This window comes from Lipotes vexillifer, unplaced genomic scaffold, assembly GCF_000442215.2.
Source record: "Lipotes vexillifer unplaced genomic scaffold, Lipotes_vexillifer_v1.1 scaffold232, whole genome shotgun sequence".
Taxonomy (NCBI): domain Eukaryota; kingdom Metazoa; phylum Chordata; class Mammalia; order Artiodactyla; family Lipotidae; genus Lipotes; species Lipotes vexillifer.
The window spans coordinates 1,363,445-1,374,546 of record NW_006793997.1 but is presented as its reverse complement, the minus strand read 5'-3'; positions in this window follow the sequence as shown (position 1 = coordinate 1,374,546).

Below are 11,102 nucleotides of genomic sequence, written 5' to 3'. Positions count from 1 at the left end.
GGGAAAGAGGAATCGTGGCTGAGTTGCCCTCAAGAAGTCTACAGTCTGATGGGACAAATGGGACCAACTGGAAAGAAACTTAATTGAAACTAATCTGTGGGCTTCCCAGACATGGCCCAGCTACAAGCCTGGTTTAAGCTCCACCTCAAGGGCAGCAGAGTTTTTTGGTTTTTTTCCCAGATCAGCCAAGGGCAGAGCACACTGGACCCTACACACTGCTCTGCTCCCTTCATATTTTGTCTCCAATGACCCCAGGCCCAAGGGATGTGGCCTGTGTGAGCATGTCCGAAGCTGATGGATTGAAGAACAAAGAGGAGACACAAACTCTTACCCCACAACTGGTGAATATTAAGAATTCACTCCCAGCTTCCAAGGTCAAAGTCTCCCAAACTGCCTCTTAGAAGCTCCTAATCCATGAATGAGGTAGTTTAACTTCTTGCACAGACGAGGACAGTGGAAATGGAGGACATGAGGGGGATCAACTACTCAGACACCCTCCACCAAGGAATATCCCACTTGTAAAAATAAGAGGATTCTTTGGCTGTGAAACTTGCTTAATAATTGAATAGGAAACTTATTTTGATTCCCCAGAAAAAAGTCAGACATTAAGTAATGCAAATTCCCATTCAGCCAGGAGCCAAATAAGCAGAAAATATGAATCACCAGATTCTTCCCCATACACCAGATCCACATTCTATTTCACGGGAAGGAAACAAAGAAAATCAAATTCTCTGACATCTGGATTTTGCTCTATCAAACAGACCACCAGAATGGACTGGGGATGGGGCTGCCCACATTTTCTCAGGGCCTACACTGGGGGCCCTCAGAATCACCCAGAGGACCAGCCACATCCTGTGTGTTCTCCTGTGAACCTCTCAGATCCTTTGAGGTCTAACGGGAGAGACTGGCTCATGACCAGGAAGTTAGACAAATGCGAGGTCAGTGCCTGGTAGGGAAGACGCACAGGGGCTGAGGGACAGACGGTGGGGTCAGCTCACCCAGCCAAGTGGGCCCAAGCTGGGGTAAAACCAGGGAAGGCTTGAGCAAATTTTACCTTCCAGGCAGCACAAAGGTACTTGTAATTTGTTCTAAGTAAAGATCCACCAGTTTAATAGGTAGTTGCAAAATGATGTTCCCCACTTCCCTTTTAAACATGGCTGTTTACACACATAAGCACATCTGACACAAGAGAGTTGGAGAAAGCCCCCACTTGTATGTTTGGATTCTGATACTGATAACAACAGCTGTTACGATTTTCTGAACACTTATCCTGTGCCAGGCACCAGACTAAGCTCTTAATGTGTTCACCCATTTAATCCTCATGATAAGCCCATGAAGCCAGGGCAGTGCTTAAGACAGAGGCCAGATCTGAATCTGCTTTCTCCAAATACTAGCTGTACGACCAAGTGACCTAACTTCCCTACACCTCAGCTTCCTCATCTGTAAAATGCACCACCTTGTAATATTAATATGAAAACTAAATGAGTTCTTATACGAAGTGTCTGGAACACAGAATGCACAGTCCAAGTATGGCCGTCATCATTATCATCATCTGTTTTCACAAATGAGACAACTGAAGCTCAAAGGTAAGAAGGCTGAGCTATATCCCCACAGTCCATTCTACTGTCAAGTTCATTGTCAAGGCCCCACCCTCCCCTACATTCCCATTCACACAGCATCTGGGTTACACTCTACAAAGCCCCTGTCCTTTGGACGCCTCAGGAAGCAGGGACTTTACATCTTCTCTCTGGTTTGGGAGCAATCATGCTGGAAACACAGCTGGGTGTGGACCGCCTCTCCCTGGGCACCTACGCACCCGCCCACACCACCATCTCTTTGGCTGGAACCACGTGCTCCTGGGAGCTCTCCCCCTTTCTCCCTTGGCACACTGTGTACTTTTCTAAGAGGATACAGACACGCAACCCCATCCAAACAGCAAAAGAACACATCACGCAGTGGTTCCTCAGTGTCACCACACATGTACACATCCATTCTAAACACATCCCATCCTCACGGCCCCAAAACAGGGCTTTATTTTTAGCGAGGAAATACGGCTGCCTCATGGACAGTTTCTATTAATTTTTTCCTGTGAATGGCCATAATTTCTTGTTATTTGCATGGCTTGTGATTTTTGGTTGTTGAATACTGGATATTTTGAATATGTGGCAACTCTGGAAGTCAGATTTTCCTTCCTCTGCCTATTATAGGTTGCTGTTGTTTGCTTATTTAGTGAATTTTGTATTTTTGTAAGGTCTGTAGTCTTTGCCACTGAATTCTGTGTTCCTTTAGCTTATCGGACAACTGCTATTTTGGCAGAGTTACCTTAAATGTCTGGAGCCAACAAAAGAAATAAAGAATTATTTTAGAGGAAAGAAAAAATACCCTCTTAGTTTTTGCCAACTGGATCTGTGTCCGGGCACGCCTTGAACACTTAGTAGAGGCTACTTGCAACTCTGCCTTAGCTTCACTTCCTGCTTGCACAGAGCCTGAAGGCCAGCAAGAGATGAAAGCCCAGAGTCTTCTCAGGCCTTCTCTGACTGCGTCTCACTCTTAGCCTGCACATGGCTTTCTCAAGTCCCAGGCACACATGGAAGCTTTGAAAAGCCTTATTCCCACATATGTCTCTTTCTCAGGCTTCTTGATCTATTACCTGTCCCAAGTATTGCTGCAGGGTGCTGAGGCCAGTACCTGTCTGTGCCTTTAAATGCTTTTAGCAAAAGCCACCTGTCACCCCAGCCCCAGAAATGCCCTGAGTGAGGAAACAGGAAGCCTTTCCACCTGTCCTGAGGGAGCCACCAGGCAGGCTGACCCCACCACCACAGTTGTTCGAGAATAGTTTCCCTTCCGGCACTTGCAACCAGCATGAGAAGTCTGGGTCACCATCCTCACGGCCATGGAGTGTGGGGGATGGTCGGTGGACAATCTGAAATGCACTGCACCCTCTCACCATAAAGAAGCAGTTTCTCTCTTCACCAGGTTTTCCCTTTGTTGTTGTTAGTTTTTGACTAGATTTCAGAGTTCTTCAAAAGCTGACTCTGACAGTCTTCACCAGCTCATTAGTTGTTTTGGGGTAAGAATGGGGCCCTGGACTTCCCCATTCCACCAATTTTGGTTGCCCAGCACCTTTTGAGCACTCTTTCTACGTTTGGGGAAATTCCTATATTGTGAGTCTAAATATCCCCAAGGTGGAGGCTCAGGACTTGTTTTCCCTCTCTCCCTTGCAGCCAGTAGTGCACTTACATCCTAGCAAGATTGGCCCTGTATCTCAGAAATACATAAAAAAATAAATGTATTAAGGAACACAGGGTGCTTTTGTCATTCAGGATCACATGCTTAGCACTGGCTCAGCATGAACTGTAATCCTAAACATCCCATTTCATAACACCGTTCAGGTCCCCAAGAATGTTCTCCTCACCTCTTACCCTAAAATCTCTAAACAAAGGGCAACTGTATCTAAATATCAGAAAGGTTTGTGGGGAGTAGCCTCTGCCAGTGTTGCAGACAGGCACCATGTCAGAGTATGCAAAGAACTTTAGCATTGAAAATACTTAAGTGGAAGGACAAATTAATTAAATTCTTAATAACTTCTCCTTCTCAAGCAGCACGTGTGCAATAGATTCTAGCATAACAAGCATCACTTGCCAGCAGTGCTGAGCGTCCATTTTTCTGTTTCTCTTCATGTTCCTGCTTGTCGTTTCCAAGGAACATTTTGCAATTTAAGTAGTTAATATCACTCTTTGTGTATGTGATAGAGAATTTCTATTTGAGTAGAAATTTCCATTCTTCTCTCCAAAGACAGAAATATAAAGTAATACCAATTCTTTATATTAGCAACTAGATTGACACTGAATAGTACAACTGCAAAAAGTCATGTAAGAGAAATTTACATAATAAAACTATTAATAAAATTGTTTTCAAAATATTAAAATTTTCTAGCTTTAAACAACTTTGATTTAAAACTTTGATATTCAATACTTATATAATCTGTATTTTGCCCTGTAATTTTAATACCTTTGAATACTTAGAAAAGCAACTTCACTGAGGCTTTTGAGCTCTAAAATTTTTAAATTTTTACATTAACTTTATATCTTCTATGAAAACATATTCAAATTTTTATATTTTGAAACTAATTACTTTTTTTGTCTTTTGGATCATTACTGCCTGTAGAACATAAACTATGCAAAAACCTTTATTATAACAACATATTTAGTGATTTTATGAAAAATGAAGGCAAGAGAATTTTATGGACTATATAATAGTTTATAAATTATGAATGTCTTTCTCAAATATTGCTGTCCCATCAACTTGCTCAGAATATATGCAATAATTCAGTTTAGACATTCTGCCAACTTCATCATATAAAACCAAATTTATTTGGGGTTTCATTGTTGTTATGAAGCTGTCAAGGTAGGAGATGAGAACAAACATTTTACTAGACATCTTGTTAGCTTGACTTATTACTTTTGTTTTTGTTTTTGTTTTTGTTTTTTTGCAGTACGCGGGCCTCTCACGGTTGTGGCCTTTCCCGTTGCGGAGCACAGGCTCCGGACGCACAGGCTCAGCGGCCATGGCTCACGGGCCTAGCCGCTCCGTGGCATGTGGGATCTTCCCGGACCGGGGCTCGAACCCATGTCCCCTGCATCGGCAGGCAGACTCTCAACCACTGCGCCACCAGGGAAGCCCTTGATTTATTACTTTTAAATACATAGACATATGACACACAGGCCTCTTTCTGAACTCTTGCCCTGGCACAGTCTGCTTGCAGTCGAGTGTGAAGCTTAGATCCAATAGAAAGTGTTTCTTAACCTGGGGTGATTTCTGGTTGTCTCAACTGGCATGTAATGTGGGGAGGCCAACAATGCTGCTAACATCCTATAATGTACAGGACACACACACACACACACACACACACACACACACAGAATTATCCTGCCCAAAATGTCACTTGTGCCAAGGTTGAGAAACCATGCATCAGAGGCTAACATGAAGTCAGTGTGGAACTGATACTAGTAAGGGTGACAGAAACCTCAAGCTTCCAGAAACAGCAGGGGCAAAGAACTCAGGAGCTGAGTTTTTGAACAGAATGGGCCAGAGGTGTAACGGAGATACCAGCCCTGGAGGAAGGCCTGCAAACTAATTCTCTGGCCCTTCCAGAGACTGAGTTACCTTATATCCTGTAATAAATTAAACTAGCTAGAGTGGTTTCTGTTTTTTGCAACGAAAAATGATGACTAATAAAGCAGGTAGTACTGTATACCAGAAACTAACACAACATTGTAAATCAACTATACTTCAATATTTTTAAAAAGCAGGTAGGACTAATATCCCAGCGCCCATTTGACAGATGACAAGATTGATCCCCAAGAAGCTCCAGAGCAGACTGGTGAAAGAGCTGCAAGTAGGGCTGTGTTAGTTTGCAAGTAACTAGAATTTAGTTCAAATCAGTAAATTTAATTTTAGCTTTATTAATTTATTTTAAATACACTAAATTTAAATTTAGTTCAAACTAGTACTTTTGAAAAAAAATAGTGGAGAATGTTATTCCTTGCTCACAGGATACGAACATGGGAAGGGTAGGGTGCAGCTGCATCTCAGGAACAACCGGAAGTCAAACACCGTAAGGACCTGATGCATCTGTCTGCTCAGGGACATTCCTCTGCTGTTGCTCCAAGCGTCTTCTCCACATGGCCGAAATCATGATAATCAGCAGCAGGCAAGGTTTTTATCTTATCATTTCCACCATTTTAAAGACACAAACCTCACGTCTTCCAGGTTCAAAAAACCCTCATGTATCCTCTACCTGGTTTGAGGCAAGTGCCCCACCTAAGGACGGACTGTCTGTGTCAGAGGGCTGAGGGTTGGGGGTAAGTGCACGCATGGAGGGGGTTGCGGTGGGTAACGGAAAAAGCCACGTTGAGAACAGAGGGTCCTACAGTCTCTTGACATCCACTCAAAGAATGATAAACCCTATTATTCTACAGCCCACCCATTTCCTTTTTGTAACTTAGTAAGCCCTCACTAAATTTCAGAGATTGCTCTAAGCACTTGTAGCAGGAGGCTAGTAACAAAGCAGAATCATCAACGGGTGATTTCTTGCTCTTCCTACACTGTCATTGCTGAATAGCTGGATCTCTGCACTGTCATCCACACTCCCAGGCCTGGGCTAATGCAGCCCAGTGCCCATCACCATGGCAGAAACAGGGTGCACGGGAGTTCTCCCACCAGCCACTAGATGCTCCAGCCTGGAACACACATCACTTCTGCTCACAGCTCATTCATTGACCAGAATTAATCACATGCAAAGTACATGTGCCTGGCAGGTGGAGAACCTGAATATTTTGCCAACAGCTCTAATTACCATTCCAGCACTTTACAAGCATTATATTTAATCTTCATGACCACCACAGAGAGTAGTACCATTATCCCTACATTAAAGATGAAGAAACTGATGCACATAAAGGAAAGGCAACTGGCCCAAGATCACACAGCATGTGATCCATTCTATTAACCTTATCTTTCTTTACTGCCTCCCTTACCTTATTTTCTGTGTCGTCTGCAGCACTTTCATTGCCCATTAGATTACTTAAAACATAAAACTGGGAACCTGGGTGCCAGGACAGTGACCTTGAACTGAATCCTGCCCATATCCCACTCTACTCCCATGCTTCCCTGAGACTGATTTTTGGGACCATGGAATTCTGTGGACTCAACACTATAACACAGGCACTGGATGGGATTACACTTTAAAAAACACTCTCCCATGGCCCAGAGGGTCAGAGATGACTTTTTTAAACATGCTGACATCTTGATAGGCTAGATGCTGGGGACAGAGATAACAGGGTTCCTGCTGTGGAACATGGACTAGATGTTGGCACACCCTGGGTACCCCAAGTGCCTGGATATAGTAAACGTATAATAAATTTAGTTACACACTGAAGATAAAGAGAATGTATGCCAGAACATAAGGGCCTGAAAACTTAGACTGGTAAAGCATTTAAATCCTGACTTTGCCACTCCCTAGCATCTTCAATAAATGGTGTCAAAGCTCTGTGCTTCATTTTTTTCACCTGAAAAACTGGAGCCAGCAATAGTAACCATCATGCAGAATTAAGATGAAATAAGATGATACATGTAAAGCTCTTATTCCACGCCTGGCATATAGCAGTAAACATTTAACAAACACTAAAAACTACTATTAGCCTTATTAAGGCATTTATATCTTTAGGAGAGAAAAGATAGAGTGTAACAACACATGTTCCTTTTGGAGGAAGATTTAAGATGGAAGTGACATTTAAGCTGGATCTTGGGAACACCTCTGGGGAAGAGAAGGCATTCCAGGTCGGGTGAGCCATAAGCAAGGGCTCAGAGGTAGGGCACATATGTGGGGGTGATTTAGAGTTTAGGATTAGATTATCTCTATATTAAAGATGAAACAACTGGTATTGTCAGCTGTTTTGGGAAACAGTGAATTAGACTGGAAAGCCAAGTAAGAATCAGACTTCGGGTCTCCCAGGGCTTGCTTTCTTCAGGGTCAGTAGTGGAAAGCGAACTTCCTAGCCTGGGGAGAAGGGAAAAGTAATCTCAGATGCTGACCTGACCAAGGAAGACTGTAATAACTCTGGCTTGCCCAGAGAACTGAGTACTCAGAATTCTATCTACCCAAGTTACCCAGGGGCAAGGCAAACAGCTTCTAAATGAGGACACGGCATGCACTGGCATGGACACAGACGTGCTGCTAAAACATGGAGGATGTTCTTGGCAGCGGTTTTGACTTCCAGGGTCTGGGTACATGCTGGGGCCCCCTTTAATACTGACTCAAAGTGCATCTGGTGGGCTGTCCCACTCCAAACCCCAGATCTCTGCCTGCTGGCAACAGTAGCACATTAGGAGGAAAAGCTGAGTTCACACCACAGCAAAGTACAACTCTGAGCCAAGTCATTATGCCAGCAGGAGCCTAAACTATCTCCAGAGCCTCAAACCCAGGAGTCTAGACCCAGCCAACCAGCCCCGGGTCATGTTACAACACTTACTGGGTCTCAGAAACAAGGACTAAGGCCACCTGCTTCCTCACTCATGTGCTGTTAAATTCATCAACAGGTCACCCAATTTTCCTTACCCAGATTTTTCCCACCCTTGTTCATTTTAAAGGACACAGGATCCCTACTAATGGCAAATAGGGCCATTTTCTTGTCCTCACTTTAGCATTTGAAGTCAATGCCCTGTATGATATTCAGTCAACGTGTACTTACTGAGTCTTCCCCTGTGTGCCAGGTATCAGGCTAGAGACCAGACAACAGTAAACAAAACATGGCCTCCATCCACCTAGAGCTTACAACCTTGGCATTAAGAGAACCAATCAACCATCAGCTCTTTGGTCTTCTAGACTCACTTCACTTCAGTGTCTGACAAATACAGCTGTAAAATGACTGTCAAGTGCTATTTTATATAACCTCATCTTTCCCTCAACTGAGGTAGGTTTTTTTCCATTATCCCCAATATACAGATGAGGGAATCAAGGTTATTACATGGAAAAGCAGACCTCAATCCTGGTGTACTGAGCCCCCCAAACCCATGTTACTTACTCATGGCCTTCCAAACATCAGAGGCCCCAAACGCAGACATGCCTCTCAACTTTTCTTCTCACATTTTACCAAGTGAGGCCTACCACATGTGGTTACCAGCCACATCTCTAGGGCTTAAGTACTCCTGTTTCCCATATCTTACAGTAGGCCCTCCTTCCAGCAAGTTACTAAGTTACTGAATACAAGCCATGTACCTGTCCATGTTAGCAACCCCATGAGGTTAAGTTGTCCCTGTTTACCCAAAAGGAAGAACAAAGAAGTTGTCACTTGCCAGAATTCACCTTACGCCAGGTCAGCAAGGATTTTTACCGAGAACTGCCTGACCCACAAGAAAGTCAAAAAACAGCCCTATAGGAAAGTTATCAAAACAATCCCAATGGAGAACTGTGAAACTTATCCTTTTCTGAAAAGAAAAATAAAATCAAACCTATACATCAAACAGGTTTAGGCACCTAACACCCTATTAGGTCTATTGGACATCTTGTAATAAGGCCTACAACCTGACAGCCTTTTTAACTTTGGCCCACTTGACCAGCAGACAACTGAGGAAAAGTAGCTGCTGTCCTTTTTTGTAAGGCTGAGCTGCCCCATTCACCCTACTCCTATGCAGGAAAATACAGCTGGCTAGGCGCTCAATAACATAACATACCCAGGATCTCTTCCAAGCGTCCTTTCTCCTTGGCCAGACCCACCAAGAATCTAGACTGTGCTGTCAAATACGGAACACCAGCCACATGTGGCTATTAAAAGAGGCTAGTCCCAATTAAGATGTGCTTTAGGTGTAAAAAATGTACAGTGTTCATCATTTCAAAGACATCATGAAGAGTAAAATCCCATTCATTTTTCACATCAATTATATGCTGAAATTTTAACTTTTGAACACAAAATGTTATTTTAAAAAATTAATCCCAGCTGTTTCTCTTTGTCTTCACGTGGCTACTAGAAGGCTTAACTACACATGTGGCTCTTGTTACAGCTGTACTGGACAGCACTACTCTTAGAAGGGAGAGTGGAGCCGTGGTCTGTTTCACAGAAGCCACCCCTGCCCTCCCTTTGGCACAAGCATTTCCCAGGTCAAGTGGTCCAGTAAACTAATTCTCCCCAATTCCAGAATATACTTGGTGACAGGTTTACAGTACAACTAGTTTTTAAAAGACGGTCCACTTTTTGGGAAAAATGACATTTTATAACCACATATTGCTAAAATGTCCCTGATATGCCATCCGAATTTACTCTGAGATGAGTCTTAGTGAGCTGTGGGGCTCTAGTTATCTGCTTCCTTATGAGCACTTACATAATCAACTACAACCATATCATATCTTTAGGGCTTGAAATGTGTATTCTGTCAAGCTAAAAATAGGAAAGGCACCACTCCTTCCAGGGTTAATGTAAGACTCCAGAAAGGGACAGCTTCACCACCTGGACCCCAACCCAGAGTCAACCATCCAGGGCCAGACACACCCTCCTCTGGTGAGCCACAAGGGTGACGGCGAAAGTTATCCCAAGTCAAAACTTTCTTCTACGTCAAGGAAACAGCATTCACCAATTAACACAAAGGCTGTACACTCCCGCAGACGCTCTTGCTACTCTGCTGTACAAAGTTCAAAACGACTGAGGGAAGCACCAGAGTCCTCTGAGGCATTTTATTTGCACGTATGTATTACATCCCTAGAAAAAGAATCCAAGGATTTTCCCTCCTGTGTGTTTTCGTCTTGCTTCTTCATGGTCCATGATGCCAGCTGAGGTTGTCAGTACAATGAAACTATGGAAAGTTTAAAAAAAAAAAAAAAAAAAAAAAAAGCTGGTAAGTTTTTCCTAAGAATGTTCAACACAGAGCTACTTTCTGGTACAGAAAAACTCCAACATTTATCAATGCTTAAGATGCCTTCCCATAATGGACACACAGACTAATGCTGCCTCCACAGGCTGGCAGTACACAGGCACGGTTCCTAGAACCAAAGACCCAAACCCAGAGATATCAGCTATACACATACAGCCCTGGCCTCAGCTAACAACGAGAAGCAATGTTACCTAAGATCAAAGACTGGAACTCCTTTAACTTCAAAATGTCACTTTCTGCTCTCAAGGAGACATGCAATCTAAAGCATTAAAGTACTGACTGAATTGTTTCTGCCACTTACTATGTGTACGATCACAGGCAAGCTACTGTACAGTTATTTGGACAAAGGGCTTCCCACCTGGCCTGGCTACCTCATGGGTTACTATGGGGATCAACGTAAGACACAGAAGGTATGCCAACTGGGAGGCATGAAAATTACTATTGTAACTACAATCAGAAATGACTCGCTCATAACACTATACCTGTTATATGGCAACCACAAAGTGGGAGTAAATTCAGCATCACCAAACATGGCTGTGGGTTTAAGTTCTTAACCACAAATAGATAAGCACTTACTGTGTCAGATCTTAAAGTGCTTTACCAGAACTAAATCAGGTGATACTATAACTTACAAGAGTACTACTACCATTTTTAACATGAAGAAATCAAGGCTATGACTT